The sequence below is a fragment of the Camelus bactrianus genome, chromosome 5, assembly GCF_048773025.1.
Source record: "Camelus bactrianus isolate YW-2024 breed Bactrian camel chromosome 5, ASM4877302v1, whole genome shotgun sequence".
Classification (NCBI taxonomy): Eukaryota; Metazoa; Chordata; class Mammalia; order Artiodactyla; family Camelidae; genus Camelus; species Camelus bactrianus.
Window position 1 is genome coordinate 28,476,441 of NC_133543.1, and position 18,703 is coordinate 28,495,143.

The following is an 18,703-nucleotide window of genomic DNA, read 5'->3' on the forward strand; positions in this document are numbered from 1 at the left end:
ACTTCTGCGTACGTAAAGGAAAGAACTGAAAGCATGAACTTGAAAAGAACACCAATATTCACACCAGCATTATTCACAATAGCCAAAAACTAAGAAACAACCCTAAAGTCCATCAACGAATGAATGGATAAACAAGATGTGGTACAACCATATAATGGAAAGTTTTTTAACCCTAAAAAAATCATGAAATTCTGATCCCTATTACAACATGGAAGAATCTTGAAGACATTAGGCTAAGTGAAATAAGCCAAACACAAAAGGACAAATACTGTATGATTCTGCTTGTATGAGGGGTACCTAGTGCTGTCAACTTCATAGAGACAGAAAGTAGAATAGTGGTTACCGGGGGGTGGAGGGGGTGGCCAGTGAGAAGTTAGTATTTAACGGGTACAGAATTTGAGTTCTGGAAGATGACAAAAAAGACCTGGTGGACATGGTAGATTTTATGTTATGTATACTTTACCACAATTAAAAATTAAAAAAAAAAGAATGCTTGTCTTTATCCATTGTTTTAAATAAACACTTTAGTTTGTTTGTTCAAAATTCTTTAACAGGCCCCCCGAAGCCTGACACCATCAAGCCCATCTCACCCTGTGCCCATTTCAAAGGGATCTTGTTACAGTTACTAGAACAAACTTTGCTTGTCATGGCCTTTCTACATGCTCTACCTTCTAGATGAACTATTCTACTCCATTTAACTTTTGTACTTTCACTAGAAAAGCAATACATATAAATTTTTCGTGCTTTGAAAATTTAGTCTATATAATATTAATAAACGTATTTGCAACTTTTTTTAATATACTACTTTCATGTTTTTTACTTTTATCCATGGTGAAGATACTTTATTCATCTCAACTACTATACAGAATTTGATTCCAGCAATATGCTACCGTTAACTTATCTACCTCCAAATGGAGGAAAATTAATTTATACATAATTAATTAACAAAATAATTAATTTATTTATTCTTTAGTAACTCATTCCTGTTTCCAGATGAACTTCTAAAAGATTTTGTCTAGAGTACCGTAAGTGGAAGCAAAACTGGTGGATATTACAGTACGAAAGGTGAGCACCTTCAACTTTATCACTTTGCCAAATTGAGTTTTGTGGTAGTTACAATTTACAATCTCTTGAGCAACATATAAAAATGTTTAGTTCCCTGAAACTTTGCCAGTAACTAGTATTACAGATTTTTAAAACATTTTTTCCTATCTGAAAGGTGAAAAATTGTATATTATTGGTGTTTCAATTTACATTTCAATTTACGTAATTCATAGTAATGGTGAGGATCTTTTAGTATGCTTATTTGCCTTTTGGATTCTTCTTATGTAAACTGATTGTTGAAAACCTTGCTCTGGTTTACAATTGTGTCATTTGTCCTTATTAAATTTTGGGAGTTCTTTGTATATTGTAATTAAAATTTTTTTCTTGCTTGAGTAAGTATCTTGGTAAGTCTGTCATTTGTATATCTACTGTGTTTATAATACTTTTGCCGTAAATAGCTTTAAAAGTTTAATGTAGCCACATTTGCACAAATTAGTACATATTTATGGTCTGTGTTTATTGAGTCTTATTTAAGAAATCTTCTGTGCTAGACTCATAAAGATATTATGCTATATATGTGTAAGAAAGTGTAAAATTTGATTATTGCATATATAGTGAGGTAGGGATCTATTATTTTCTATATGAGTATTCAGCTGTCATGATGCTATTTTTAGATGGCTCATATATCTCCTCTAATGTGATATGCTTTGTCCTTAATTACCTGGTTCCCAGCACATGGGGGTTCCCTATTGCATTTCTTTGATCTGTTTATCTAGTACTACAACCTATCACAGTGTTTTCAATTACTTTTACTTTAATTAAATCTTGATGTACGGTAAAGAAAATCTTTGCTCATTTTTTTTCTTCATTGCCTTGAATATCCTTATCCTTACTCTTCTACGAATATTAAGATCTATTTCTTATTCTGAAGATATATATTCTCTGATATATTCCAATAGTTAAAGTAGGTTACAGAATCCCTTTGATTTTTTTATACAATTTTATTACTTATGAATAACGACAATTTGGGCTCTCCCTTTTTATCCCTGAATATATATATATATATATTCCTATTTTATTTGACTGGCTCAACTCTCCAGCAAAATGGTGACTAGGAATGAAGAAATAGAGATATTTTTTCTTGCCCCTGACTTTAAAGGAATCTATCTAATATTACACCATCAAGTACAATGTATTTTACCAGTTTAATTAGGTATCTATCATCAATTCAAAGACATTCTGTTCTAGTACTATGTTTATTACACTTTGTGTCACAGATGGATTTTGAATTTTTCAAAAGCTTACTTTCTCTCATGTATTTGTTTTTCTCCTTTAATTTGATAGTGTGATGAATTGTTTTAATAGATTTTCAAAATTAAAGCATCCTGCAGTCTGAGATAAGTACCTCTTGGATTTTTAATACATGCTGAATTAAATTTTCTGCTATTTTATTTAAGTTTATTGCATCTATATTTACACATGGAACTGGTACATAATTCTGGTTATTTGTATTGCCCTTGTCTGATTTTAAATCAGAATTATATTAGCATTGTAAAATGATCTGGGGGGCATTCTAATTTAGAGCTGGATTATCTATTTCCTGAAGAATTCATAGAAGTTCTTGAGCCTGGTGGGTATTTTTGATAGCAGAGGGGTGGGGAAATTGTGAACTGCTCATTCAATTTAGTTGATGGATTTAGACTCTTCCAGTTTAGTGTTACTTTTTAAAGTACTGTTTCTGTTCAATTTTTAATTGATAGAAGATGTATTTATAATATGCCTAGGTAGGAGGCATAACATCCTCTCTTTCCCATCTTTGAGTAGCCTTTGGTACAGCTAATCAGTCTCTCCCCAGACTTCCAGGCCACTCTCTGCTGTTTCCCTCACGCTCTCTGGCTGCCCTGTGCAATCTCTGTTCAGGGCCTCACTTCCCTCACCTTTTCACATGGAGTGCCCCCAGTGATCAGCCCTCATATCTTTCCAGTCCACACTGACTTTCAGTGATTTCTTCCAGCCTCATGATTTTATATCTCCAGCTTAGACTTTTACCTAAAGTTCAGACTCATATATCCAACCAGATGCTTTATATTTCTACCTGAATGCTCAATAAGCATCTCAAGGTTAAAATGTCCAAGCTTGTGTCCTAATTTTACCCACCTATTCTTCTTGCAGTCTTCTCCCCCAGTTAATAGCAACTCCACCTTGACTGCAGCCTTGGGAGAGATCTTGAGCTAGAGGACCCAGCAAAGCCCTACCTGGATTCCTGAATTACAAAAACTGATATGATTAATGTTTGTTTTTCTAAGCTACTATATTTTGGGATATTTTCTGCAGCAATAGATAACTAATACAAAGCATATTTAATCATTTTTTTTTCCTATTCTTTAAAAGAATTTGTATAAGATTGATGGTTTTTCTTTCTTAACTGTTTGATAGAATTTATGTGTAAAGCCATCTGTCCTAGAGCTTTCTTTGTGGGAAGGTTTGTAACCAGGGTTTCAAAATTTCTTTAATAGTCATATTAATTATTTCTCCTAGTGACATATTTAGTGAGTTTTATTTAGCTATATGTGTCACATGCTTAGAAATTGTAGCTCTAGGATGAATGTAAAAAACAAAATAGTGATTCAAAAGATGATGATGGTAAATAATTTTGGCTGTCTTAAGGAAACTGTCTCATAAATGGAGGGTCAAGACTGGTACAGATCATACCTCTCTAAACTTTCTAAAACTTCAAGTCTTTTTCTCCTCACTACAACTCAATTGTAAGTATATACAATTGTACTAGTCAGGGTTCTCCAGAACCTGAACCTGGATATATATATCCTATTTATATATAAACATGTATATAAAACATATATTTATTAGACATATAAATATATGAAATAATCTATTCACACACAATAATCTTTTTTACATTTATACAAGCATACCTTGGAGATATTTAAGATTTGGTCCCAGACCACTGCAATAAGGCAGTCAAATAAATTGCTTTCAGTTTTTCAGTGCATATAAAAGCTATGTTTACACTATACTATAGTCTATTAAGTGTGCAATAATAGCACTATGCCTAAAAAAAATTCTACATACCTTAATTAAAAAGCGCTTTATTGCTAAAAAATGCTAACCATAATTCGAGCCTTCAGCAAGCCGTAATTTTTTTGAATAGTTAACATCAAAGATCACTGATCACAGACCATCACAACAAATATAATAATAATGGAAAAGTGAGAAGTTTTGTGAATATTGTCAAAATGTGACACAGAGACACGAAGTGATCAACTGTTATTGGAAAAACGGCCCCAATAAACTCGCTTGATGCAAGGGTTGCCTCAAACTCAATTTATAAAAAATCCAATATCTGCAAAATGCAATGAAGCAAAACACCATTAAATAAGACATGCCTGTACCTATATATTTATCATATTTATTTGTTATAATATATACTTATGATTTATATATATGATTTATCTATAAGGAAGTGGTTCACATCATTATGGAGGAAGGTAAGTCCCAAGATCTGCAGGGTGAGTCAGCAAGCTGGAGACCCAGAAAACCAAAGTTTAGTTCCAGTCTGAGTCCAAAGGCCTGAGGACCAGGAGAGCTGACAGTGCAGCTGCAGTCTGAAGGCTGCAATGCTCAAGACCCAGGGAGAAAAAATGCTTCGGTTTCGATCAGAAGGTAAGAAAAAGCCAATGTCCCAATTTGAAGGCCATCAGAGGGGAAGAACTCTCCTTCTCAGGGGAGGGTCAGCCTTTTTATTCTATTAAGGCCTTCAAGGATGGCATGAGGCCCACCCACGTTAGTGAGAGCAATCTGCTTTACTCAGTCAACCAACTTAAATACTAATCTCATCCAAAAGCAGCCTCACAGAAACACCCACAATATGTTTGAACAAGTATCCGGGAACTTGTGGCCTAGTCAAGTCAACACATAAAATTAACCATCACAGCAGTTTATTATAGTCTCCATTTCAGTTCTCTGGGTCTGATAGTGGGAAGAAATACCTCCAGATTTCTGAAATGGATTCTTTGCTTTGTCACTATTACATTTTTTCCATCTTTCAAGAGTTTTCAAAAATATTTTAATGGGGAATAAGTACCATTAATGCTACTTGATTCCAAATTCAACCAGATGCCTGAGTTGGCATTTAACAAAATTTTTTAACAAATATTTAAAAATATATTACTTTCTTATATTAAAAAAAGTAAGTGTTAGAAGTAGTAAACATATATAGGTCTGTGAGATAAAGGGTCATGTACTATCAGAAATAGAATTAAAGACCTTCTAGCTAGGAAACCTGTTTAAATCTTACTCTTGGTTATCTGCTATTATATTTCCCTAGGTCTTATGAGGACTTACTATCCAAGGTTATTTACTTGGGTAATGTCCTATCTGACTTTTTTCTTTTTCTTTACTGAAAAACAGAGAACTTACTGAGCTTAGGAGGCTAAAATAAAAATGCGCTGGACTGCTTCAAGACCTTCTCAGGTGTTGACAATATAGATCTTGTTAATAATATATCAACTGCATTTTAATTGGTTTTTAAATTTTGTCTTTTATCAAAAGGGTCAAAAAAGCGTAAAGCAACTCATTTGTTGAGTAAAAAGGCTTCTATTACAATGGACATTGAAGAGTGTACCTTTGGGTACCTTGTAGTTATAATTTTGAGCATTTCTCCAATTGTACAGAAACATTTCTTTTTGTTTGAATCAGAATCACTTCACTTGTAAGGATTTTGACAAAAGAAGTAGTAAACAGCTAGGGTACAGACTTACAAGATTACTTCCATGAAATGGCTCTTAAGAAAATGCCTTTGCTGCAATTCAGAGGATTCTTGATACTTTAAATAGATATTTGGTAAACACTTCACCACCTGAGAAGGTCTTGAAGCAGTCCAGCACATTTTTATTTTAGCCTCCTAAGCTCAGTAAGTTCTCTGTTTTTCAGTAAAGAAAAAGGAAAAAGTCAGATAGGACATTACCCAAGTAAATAACCTTGGATAGTAAGTCCTCATAAGACCTGAGGAAATATAATAGCAGATAACCAAGAGTAAGATTTAAACAGGTTTCCTAGCTAGAAGGTCTTTAATTCTATTTCTGATAGTACATGACCCTTTATCTCACGTAATCTTGCGGGAAAATCGTTTGGGTATCTAGAAGAAAAGATACTGACCAAAGTAAGGTAAAACACACTGTAAGCACATATTATAAATTACTGGAGATCCTGTGTGTTTTCTCCTTTAAAGAAAACGTCATAATATTTGTGAGCTAAATTAATTATGAGGATTTTTATAAGCAGTGACCTCATTTTCCCTCATAAACCAGATAACTTGATAAAAATCTCAAAACAGGGAAATCATATGTTTTTAGAAGAAATTACTATTATATTTATTTTCATGAATCTTTGAGGTCACCAAAGAGGAGAGAAAATTTCAATACTGATATCAAAGCATTGGTGTTAATGGGCAGGAAAGGGACATTGCCACACTACTTTCCTAAGTCAGAGTCTTAGAAGGTGCTCTAACACAGTGGACCCCAACCTCTGGTGCATGTAAAGATAACTTCAGAACTCTGTATGGGTGGTGTTGGTGTATTCACTGGACGTAGCAGTCAAAATAAAAGATAATGTGCATCTCTTTCTTCTACCACTTCTCCCCGTGGCAACCATGACTACTATGGACATTCAAATATAGACGTTGAAAAACACCCAGCACACCCAGATACGCTTCTTGGTCCAAAGATTTGGACTCAAGTTTTCTTCCAAATAGGGGTCTGCAGCTTTGAGATTCCCTGATGAAGGGGAATTGTGAAGTCAATGTGCAGGGCAGTGGTTATTTATCTAGAAAATATATTACTATATAAGACTACTTCTTGCACATGGCCAATTGACTTCATACATACTGATCTCTCTGTAAAAATGTGTTAACATTACAATTATAAATGATTATGTCATTCTCCCATTTAAAAATCATCCATTTTTTTCCATTATTTTAGGCTAACCTAAGTCATTTCATGCTGAGAGCAAAGAACTTTGCCTTTGCTAAGTTGGTCTTCCCTGAGTGGTCTTTTCTGTGGCAATTTAGTCTCCTTTTACCCTTACAGCATGGTCTGCCTCTATCTACAGCTCTTCAAACTTAAAGCATCTTAAAGCACAAGTATTTCAGCACATCTTAGTCATCACAAAGGTTTACTTTATTTTACTGTTTGTGAAGATAATATAGCCGCATGGTAAAAAATTAAATAGAATTGGGGATTTTATCCAGACATGTAACATTTTCCCATCTCATCCCTTAAAGAGGCAACTTCTCGTATTTATTTTTAGTTCTTCTGGTAGGTATCCCCATAATTCATAGTCATATTCTTTCACTTTTATTTCTTGATTTTTCAGTTTTTGATCATATTTATCACCCCTATGATGTGGGACAAGATTTACCTTCACTGATGCTGCAACTTCATTACTGCATCCCACTATTCTCTTCCAAATATTTAATTTTTATACAACTATATTAAATATAGATTATCAATTGTTATATCCTTGGGTACTCTAAAAATTGTCCCTAACTTCAAATTTAAATGGCCATGCACCTTTATATATGCAATTAAATGCCTAAAATTATGCTACAAATTTGTTCGCAAGATATGCATAATAGTATTTTCAAAACATTTTAATTACTTTTTCATTCGGGGGTGGAATTGCATATTTACTGCCCATTATATCAGGTTAAGTCTCTGGGTTTGTTTGTTTGTTTGTTGGGTCCAAGAAACATCCATCTCAGAGCTGGTGGCTCCCAGATCTTTCCTTCACTGCTCTCCTTGACTAGACTGATTATTTCCTGTATCTCTTGTCTTCAGTTTTCTCCTTTTGTTAGAGAAGTCCCTCCAATAACTTGTAAAGTAAGTGGTTAATAGAAAATAAACTATCTAAATTCTTAAAAGTCTGAGTATGCTGTTCTCCTGCCCTTCTACCTGATTGATAATTTAGGGACATACAGAACTTTACACAGATAATCATTATCTTTCAAAACACTAAAAACTCCACTGTTTTTTGTTGTATGGTGTTGAGTTGATGATGAGAAGTCTGATGGCAGCCTGTTTTTCATCCCTTTGTTTCTTGATTATTTCCTGCCTCATATTGGAAGCATTTATAATCTCTTTATTGCTGCTTTGGTTAAATTCAAGATCATACATGTTCATTTGTGGTTGTTTTCATTCACTGTGTTAAATGAGCATTTGGTGAGCCTTTTCAATCTGAAGTCAGTGTCATACCCTTCTTCAGTTCTAGCAAGTAGTTTTGTAATTTCTTTTTGTAATTTCCTTCTCTCCAATTTTTTAACTGCACCTCTTCTTTTTATATTCTCAGTCTACATAACTTTTGTTCTATATGAAAAGAAAATGTATTTTTCAAAGTACATGAAATTTATCCAGGTGTATTAATGTCTCCAAAAGTCATCTTAGTTTCTTCAGGCTAGAATTCATTAGAGAAGGACATTCTAGTTGTTTTGGGGTGGTGTGTTTTGCCAGAAAGGCCATACTGATCAGGCATACTTTCAGTGTCACGGTGAGACAAGGGCTACTACAGCTGACGGCTACAGTTGTCTTTCTCACTATTTTTTCTGGAACACATTCTCACTTACCCCGTCTGCTTAACTTGCTGACTCTTAGCCTTTGGTGCTTATGGTCTGGCAAAGAAGCCACCTCCCCTCTGCCCAAAAGAATCCCACTCTAAATTGCAACTTGTCTCATCTGTCACCCAAGACCATCTAATTTCCATCTTTGCAGAAATTTGTTGGTAATTCTCATTAGTTTTTATCTGGTGCTATTAAGTTACTACTTTTTTTAGCCTCTAAACATTTTTTTCAATGAGATATTAACAGAAGAGAAAAATATGTATGCCCTATTCGCTACTATGAATTAAGTTTTTTTTGGTTTAAAAATGATTTATTTGGGGAATGATTCTTAAATACAGAATTATTACATCAAAGTCTTCTAACAGAGATTTCCGTATTGCTTTTTTTTCCTTTTTCATATTCTTTTTCATTAAAGGTTATTACAAGGTATTGAATATAGTTCCCTGTGCTATACATAAGAAATCTGTCCTTTATTTTTATACATAGTAGTCAATATTTGTAAACCTCGAACTCCCAGTTTATCCCTTCCCACCCCCTTTTCCCCTAGTAACCATAAGATTATTTACTATGTCTGCAATGACTGGATAATGAATTAGTTATTTTCTAATATCTCTAACAGTCATTTTTGTAAAGTTAGTGAAAATAAACTTTTTATTTTTATTGTAAAAGTCAGGCCGCATTTTTAAATTAACTAATTAATAATACAATCAAACATTTATCAAAGTTTCTAAAAGGTGCCACATACTGTGGATAGTAGGTCCAAATGGACTATAAATCTAAATGTGTAAGGCAAACAATACAGTTTATAGAAATAAATACAGAGGGGAGTCTTTGTAACCTTGATGCAGTGAGATGTTTCTTAATTCAAACATTAAAAGTGCCAATCATTAAAAATAAGCTAACCTATATTAGGTTTAGTTTTGAAATTTAGAAATGCTGTTAATCAGGACACTATTAAGAGAGCTGAAAGGAAACCTTCATCATGAGAGGTAAGTAATTAGAGTGCATATAGATTATTTAAAGAACTACAAATCATTAAGAGAAGAAAAAGAAAAAATTGGCAAAAGACTTGAAAAAAAGAACATATCCAAATGGTGATAATGGCAATGACAATGAAAAAGAACAAGGAGGGGAAGTGGGAGAGGGAGGGGAAAAGAAAAGAGAAGAGGTAATCAATTCATTTGTTGCTAGAGAATGCAAATTAAAACCATTATGAGATCATTACTCTCTTACTAAGATAAGCTGCACTGGAACAAACATGCAAACAAGGCTTGATGAGGACACAGAACTAAAGGAAAGAATATTTTGCTGGTGACAGAATAAGATGTGAACCACTTTAGACAGGTGTGGCAGAATCCACTCCTATACCTGTATTTATCTACCTATCTGTGTATGTATGTTTTATTAACAGGTATGTACTTAGGGTTCATAGAAGCATTATTCTTAGTGGCCCTAACCTGAAACTATTAAAACAATTCAAATACAAATCCTCAAATGTACAATGTATAGGAAAAAAATCATGGTATATGCACATGATACATAGAGCATAACATTGAAAAAAAAAAAAAAAAAGAATCCAGACACAAAGAGTACATGTGATTCCATGAACATATACTTCCTATGTACTAAAAAATATAGCAATAGCCAACATTCACTTATGCTGTTAGATGAACAGTATACTTGGGGGGAAATGACAGCTTTTCTGAGGACTGGTAATACTCTATTTCTGGATCTGGGTACTGGTTCCACAAACGTGTTCAGTTTGTGAAAATGTATTGATATTGTGTGAACACTTGTCTGAATGTTTATGATGATTCAATAAAAAGTAACAAAAATAGTAAGTCAGGGATTGGAAGAGGTGGAGAGAGTCAGTAAATTTGGTTATATATTGGTAAGTGTTGAAATGTCTGATGGGTACACAAGAGTTCATTCTATTTTCCCTACTCTTGTGTGTTTGTGAATCTCCTGAATACAAAAGTGAAAAAAGAAAAAGGTAAAAATTTTAAAAAAATAGAACTCTTTCTTACTGGCAGATGTGTCTGGAAATTAATACCAGCACAAAATAACCCCTGGAAAATTTAACAAATTTGATCATGATGTTTACTGATATACTCCAAGTGCCTAGGAAAATGCATGGCACATAGTAGTCACTCAGTAATACTTGCTGAATGAAATGATGATTGAATCTGGAAGGCCACATGGTTGAGATAATTACATTGTGGCAATAAGACATAATAAAAATCTTAAACTCTAAATTAGGAGATTTTATTTGTGTTGTGTAAGTGCAGGAAAGAAAATCTGCCTTTCATTTATTCTGGCTCTGCACTCTTCTCCATAGGTTTGGAAATCTAAATCACTTCCTTACAGAAAAATAAGCTCCTTGTTATATAAGTAACAGTGTTTGTTCTCTCTGTGAAGCAAACTCTTCTCCTTTACAATCTTACCTAAGCTGCTCATTTCTCTGTGCTTTCTTCCAGCACAAACATGAGCCTTTTCACTCCAGGTACCAGCAGTATCTTTACTGAAAAATACTATGAGTCTCTAATTTGAAGGGAAAAAAGCATATTTGAATTTTCACAGTATTTGATTTTCTTAAGATGGCAGAATCAGCTTTTGGAAAACTTACATTATTTTTATAAAAACAATTCTCGTTAAATATGTAACTTTTCAGATGTCCTGTTTCTCACAAAGCAAACACCTGATCAACTCATCTATTTAAAAATATTAATAGCAAATCCCCCAAAATAGCAAATCCCTCCAGGAAATATTTGTATAATAGTTTATTTATACTTCAGTTGATCCTGAGACTTAGAACTATGGTTAAAAGTTTCAGTTCAGGTAAATTTCGTATCAATTATAAAGATCTATAAAGTACTCTGGTACTGAGTTGTTTAGTTTCACTTTCTATATTATGTGCCTGAATTTATGTCCCTCTTAAATGTGAATAAAATACATCTAGATTATGATTATCATGCAAATCATAATAAATAGATTTAAAAGATTATATACGTATGAATGCAACTATAAACTTCTCAGAGTTTCAAGTTTATGTATTTAAAATGCTTTGGGCATTTATTTAATGCTGACATACATAATTACCTAACAAAACAGTGGATTTGGACCCAAACTGAAGAGGAGTCTCCACTCCAAATCAGATCTGACATCTCATTATCTAAAATGAAATCCTAAACTGTAAAATACCTTTACTGATTTTAACACAAGAATAAAATATACTCAGATTATTAAATATTAAAAATTGCTTTAAGTAAATATCTGCTTAAAAATAAATATCTGAAGTTTGAACATTTATTTTTTCAAAGAGCCTGTTTCCATTCACACTTATATCCAGCAAATAAGTTTATCTGATGAAGACTCTAGAAGATTGTCCATTTGGATTTGTTTTCAAGCAACATTCTATATTGACTGCAGGATATCTGGCCGACAATATTTAGTAGTGAAGCTTTACCATCTACCTTAAATGCAATCTGTTTTACAGTAGAAGTGCTTAGAGTGTAGATTTTGCAAAATGTATAAAACAGGAAATCTGAGACAATGACTTACAGAAAGAATGGGTTCCATATTCACACTATTTCTAGTCTTACCGCCCTCCAATCCATTCTCCACACTGAAGTAGAGAGCGAGCATTCTAAAACATAAATTTGATTAAATTATAATCCTACTTAAAACCCTTCCAACTCTCTACCTTTCTTAGGATAAAGTCACTAGTCATTTCAGAAGCCTTTATCCTCTGTCGTCTGAACACTCCTTCTGAGTATCATTTCTGAGGATTGCCTCTCTCACATTCTCTCATGGCTCTTCAGAGGTGCCATGCTCTCTTTTGTCTTCAATGTATTCAGTCTTCTTTGCCCGATACCTCCCCAATCAACTCTACCAAAGTGTAGATTCTCAAATCCCAATTTACTCTTCATGAAAGACTTCCCTGGAGACAAAATTAATATTCACTCCTATAGGTTTTCAGAGCACAAATGTCTGTAGTAACTAACTTCTCTCTCTGTGGTGCAATTGCCTGTTTACTTGTCTATCTCCACCGCTTCTCTAGAAACTTCCTTTGGAGAGTACACATTACCTTTCTTTTGCAATCACGTACAAAATATTTAACCTGATGTCTAGCTTATAATAAGTTCTCAATAAATATTTGTTGAGGTAATTAATGAATAAAGTAAGAGAAACAAAGTTATCCTTAATTTAAGTTCTGAAAACATAGGTCATAAATACAATAATACAGAACAAAAGTAGTCCTATATTTCTGTAGATGCTCACCATCCTGCAGGCTTACACTGCAGCCAAGCATGCTCCTTCAAGTTAAACTTGTAACAGTCAGTTCCCCAGTTCTTAAAATTGACACACCGGCCTTTTCAATTAAATTCCCCCTCCATATTGAACTTGTTATTAAATGACTTATATGGACAACTTGAGTACTTCTCAAAAGTCTCCCTAAAGAGATAGAAACAAAGAATATTTGACCAGCCACAGTTAAGTTTAAAAAAGATGAATGCTTCATCAAATTCTCTGGCTTGTTTTGTTTTGCTATTCCAAGTCACATGAATTGTTTGCCACCTGAGTATTTGTCATTTTTATTTTAATGTTTGCAGATGTCAAATCCAAGCTGGATCTCTGACCAACAAATAATTTATGGCTGGGGACTCTTTTTAGATGGAAAAACTCCCTCCTGTGTATAGCTAGCAGTGCCAATTATAATAAGTAGCCAATTCTGAACAAAAACAAACAACCACCTGAAAGTTCCTGTCACAGCTGGTGCACTGAACAGAAAATAGCGTATGCATCAATGGAGGGCATTGGAGCATCAATGAATTGAATTTGTTGCAGGGGGAAAAATTGTCTGTATAACTGCTATTCAGAGTTCCTCTCCCGAAAGGATCCAATTGTGTCAAGAAACTAAGTAAATACTCTTAAATTCAAAGACTCAAAGAAAACTAAAAATGGCTATAGAAATTATCCAGCCAGACTTCCATATAGAATAGGGCTTGTCTGGGCTTACAAGAAAGTACTTCTGAGCATCTAAACAGCTCTGCCCATAATCTTTCAGCGACTATGCTGTTTCATTAATGGTCAAGACTAACACTTGTCCAGACATGAGGCAAATCTTCTCAGAAAATAAAATCCTATTTTCTTTGAGGTAAGCATACTTTAAAGACAAACAATAAAAAAAAAATTATTCAAGGCCTGTCTACATGACTTAAGGTACTTTTAATGTAGTATTCTTCAACTTCCTTGATACCTGATTCTTCTTCCTTTTTTCCTTTCTGTAATAAAGAACCTGAATCCATTTTTGCTGCCTGACTGCTGATGACTCTCAAGCCCTGCCCCTCCCTCTTCTCTCCAGCTCCACATCTGGGTAAGGTGATAAGAAAGCAAAGGTGCCCCTTCCTTGGCCACCAGTGGGAAACTCAAACCACACAAGCTTCTTCTTGGGACAGAACCTTCACCCTCGCCTTACTTGCTACCACCATGGAAACCCAACTTATTTCCCTTTCTCAGTTCTTTTAAGCTATTTCAGACCTGCTTCAGAAACCTGCCCTGTTCTCCTCCAGAAAGCCTCCTTATGTGAGTAATAAACCTATTCATCCTGGCTTGAGTATCCATGGGTCTCAAATCCATACCAAAATTGAGTGATCACGTGATCTCACACAATGTCTATAAACTGGAAGTCAAAGAATGAATGTACCAGCAGGCTGTGAGTCTAGAGAATGCATTTCAAATAGGGGTGAGAAAGAACCAGAATTAAAAAAAAAAAATTAAACTCACTTTAGAAATAAAATGTGCCACACAGATCCAAGAACAAATATATCTATGTTATTTAACTATAAATAATCTGGATAACAGCGAGGACTATAATCTGCAAGGACTGTCAAGGCAAAAGTGGAAGGTAAATGAACAGAAGCGGGTAGAAACTGTCCTATCTTCCAAACTTACTTTAAACGTTGACAAGACATTAAAATAAAGGTATACCTCATCATGGGAAAGACACATTCCTGGAAAGTAATTTATAAAGTATTATATATATCATTCTACTCTAATATTCTCTTGTTGATTCTCAATATAAAAGAGAATATTTTAGAAATCTGTAGAAGAAAAAGAATTCAGCAACATATTCATTTAAAAATTGTTTTAAAAGAACTAATTTAAGACAGAGGAGCAGTTAATATCTTTCTCAAGTTTAACATTAACATTTTAAAAACTTAACTCTATAATAAAGGTGTAGTTTACATAAAATAAAATGTACAAATTTCAAGTGAACAGTTTGATGAGTTTTAACAGATGTTTATACCTGTATAACCACCATAATGATTAAGATTTAAAATATTTACAACATCCAGAAAGTATTTGCTTGTCCCTCTGCAGTCAATTTATCTCCAACTTCTTCCCGGAAAATCACAGATCTTATTTCTATCACCCAAGAATTAGTCTTACCTGTCTCTGAAATTCACAAAAATGGAATTATACCGTATGAATGCACTGGTTTATGACTTTGTTCATCATATTTTTGGGATTTATGCACTTGCATTATTTTTATCGCTGTGTAACATTCCATTAGTAATAATATACAACAATGTGTTTATTCATTTACTTCTGGTGGACATTTGGGTTGTATCAAGTTTATTCTGGATCTTATAAAGATGCTATGAATATTCATGTGCAAGTTTTTAATTATAAGGCCATAAAGTTTTTTCCTAACTTTTCTTCTGAAAGCTTCCTAGTTTTTGCATTTACATTTAGGTTTATTATCAATTACAAATTAATTTTCTCTATGGTGAAAGGTAGAATTCAATTGCATTATTTTTCCTTTCAGAAATCCATTTTTCCAACATCATTTAATAACCTTACAGTCCTTGTAGAAAAAAATAAATACATGTGGGTCTATTCATGGACTCTCCATTTTGTTCTACTAATCTTTGTTCTTACCTTTACCCAAATATCATAGAGATTTGATAAGTGAAGCTTTTAAAAAATTCTTGAAATCAGGTAGTGTTAAGCCCTTCAAATATGTTTTTTTTCTAAAACTGAATTGGTTATTCCACTTGTTTGCATTTCCTGATACATTTTTTAAAGCAATTCCACTTTCTCCAAGAATATTTTCTAGGACTTTAATTCACATCATGTCAAATCTATCCATCAATGTGAAGAGAACAGATGTTTTAACAACATTAAATCTTCCAATTCATGAACTAGTTAACTCTTCTTTAATTTTTCTTAGTTTTACAGTTTTCAGTGAGGATATATTAAACAATTTTATTTTTAAAATTACTCCTTTTTTCTTAAAAATTATTACTTTTTTATACTTAAAAAAAAGTTTCTAAGTAAGACATCTAGTCCAATACCAGTTACTCGATCGGAGCCAAAAGCTTGCTTAATGTGGTTTGTTTAAATTCTTGAGTCAATATTTTCCATCCACTCAAGTTTTCTTTAAAATGTATAAAAATGTACCTTATTTATATTCTTATCTACTCAAATCACTCTTTGACAAAGATATTTCGAAGGTGAAAATTCAATTTTTCTAATTGGAAATGAATCACAATCCTACTTCATCAATTCAAAAGTTAATACTCTATGATAAAGTTTTTTTTAAGTAATATCTGTGTATTCTGTCTTTTCTAGCTCTCTGTAAATCAAACACAAATCAAGAACTTTGAGGGATTTCATGGAGAAGTGAGATCTGTCCAACCTACCCTGTGTTGGCTATTATTTCTATTACACGAAAATAAATGTCTTTCCTGGATTCCCTTGGGGTTATACATCTAAGAAAACATTGTAGACGAGGCCAAGATGGCGGAGTAGTAGGACGCTAGTAGCTCACCCTCTCCCACAGATACATCAAGACTCACATCCACGGACCCACTCAGCCAACCAGAGCACCTGCAGAACTCCAACAGAACACTGTCCTCTTCAAAAGACAAAGACACCAAAAATCTGGTAGGAGAAAGGAAAAAAAGAAAGACGAAAAGGCAAAACAGTGCGAGACCGGTCCTGCGGGGAGGGAGCGACAAAGGAGGACTGGCGCTCGTTCGCTGGGTCTCCCCTCTCCAACCGAGAGGCCTGCAGGATGGAGGGTGAGCCTCTGAGGCTCGGATCTGTAGGGAGCAGCCCTTGACCTACAGAACTAAGTTAAGCGGGCACAGAGGGTCCCTCCGACACCAAGCCCAAGACCCCAGCCAGGAGCTGGGGGCCGGGACAGGCTGCCTGAGCTGGGCAGAGCACGGGGACAGCTGCACTGACGCAGCCCCCAGGAACTGCAGGGGGCTGTGCAACGTGGATGAGTGGGTGCACAGGGCAGAACAACCTAGGGCCTCCACAAAACAGCACGGCTGATGTGCCCTGGGGGGAAGGGTGCATACCCCCACCTCTGAAAACCCAGGGAAGGTTTTCGGCGAGGAGAGGCGGGGCTCAGGCGTGGCAGCCATAACCTCCAGCACTTGGCACCCAAGTGGGGGCGGGGGCGAAACCTGAATCTGCGCCTGGGGGATCCGCAGCCTCAAAGGCCAGACAGTGACTAGTTTGAAGTCCGAGTCAGATAGGATCCTTCCGCTCTGGTGCCTCGCAAAGTTCGCGCCAACAGGACAAACAAGGAACTGAGTTTGGACATGGAGCAGGGGCGGGGCTGCGCCACGGTCTTGGGGGGCCCACCTGCGCTCTCAGCAGCACAGAGCTGCAGAGCAACCGGCGCCAGGGGACGACTGGGTGGCCCCCCGCCTTTCCAGCAGGAACGCTGTGCTGGGAGGGGGCGCGATCTGTTTGCCAACAGGGAGCAGCACAGACGAGGGAGCCAACGGAGGGCCTCTGGAAACAGCAAGCTGAGTTCCGGAAACAGGACGAAGTCAGAAAGATTTCTCATTAAGAGCACGACGGTCTCCAAGAGAACAACCCCTCCCCCCTTTTTTTTCTTAATCTGTTTTTACCTGTTCTATTTTCTATTACCTTTTTAATTTTTACTTTTTAAACAATTATATATCCCCCCAGTTTTAATCCCTTTTAATTTTTTTTAAAATAATATTTTAAAAAATCCACATCATGTCATTTTTATCTCTCTTGGTTTTTATCTCCTGTTATTAATTATACACAGGTTTCAAATATTTTTTCCCTCTTTGCTCCTTTTTTAAACGTTTTTAAGAGATGTCTCAACCCGATTGCTATTATGCTTCAACTTGCTCTTCAATTATTCATTATACACTGTTTTCAAACCTTTTTCTCCTCCCCTTTTTCAAAATTCTCTTTATCATATCTTTTTTATTTGTTCTATTTATATTACCTTTTTAATTTCTACTTTCTAAACAATTGTATATGTTTCTAGTTTTAATTCCTTGTAAATTTTTCTTTTAAAGCAGTTATATTATTATTTTTTTAAAAATCCACCAGATTTCATTTTCACTTCTTTTGGGTTTGATCTGTTATTGATTATAAATAAGTTTCAAATATCATTTTTTGATCTTTTTCCTTTTTTGAAGGGTTTTTAAAAAGATGTCTCAACTCGTATGCTAGCCTGATTCAAATTGCTCCTCTATAATTGATTATACACTGTTTTCAAACCTTTTTTTCTCCTTTCTTTTAAAATTCTTTCTCTCTCTCTCCTTTTTTTATTTTTTAAGTTTTATTCCTACATAGGCATTAGATAGATTCTCCTTTAAGGACCACAATAGATAACTGATACTCCATAAGCCACAGTGCCAGAGAGATATGAGCAAGAAGAAGCAGCAGAAAAACCAATCCCAATTAAAAGAACAAGAGAAATCCCCTGAAAGAACGATCAATGAAATAGGCATCGATAGCCTATTAGATCAAGATTTCAAAAAAGGAGTGATCAAAGTATTTAAGAAACTAAAAGAGATAGTGTTGAGAGATATAAAATATGTCAAAAATGAAATCGAAGCTATAAAGAAGAGCCAAGTAGAACTGGTAAACTCATTGGCTCAGATGAGAACGGATCTAACGGCTATGCAAAGCAGACTAGATTATGCAGAGGAACAAATTAGTGACCTAGATGGCAGGACCACA

General features: G+C 34.7%; 1 long non-coding RNA gene across 1 annotated transcript in view; it reads right to left on the reverse strand.

Annotated features, from left to right (window-relative positions):
- Nucleotides 1–18,703, reverse strand: part of LOC123613734 (uncharacterized) — a 189,923-nt gene that overhangs the window by 76,055 nt on the left and 95,165 nt on the right. The gene's annotated exons all lie outside the window — the stretch shown is intronic.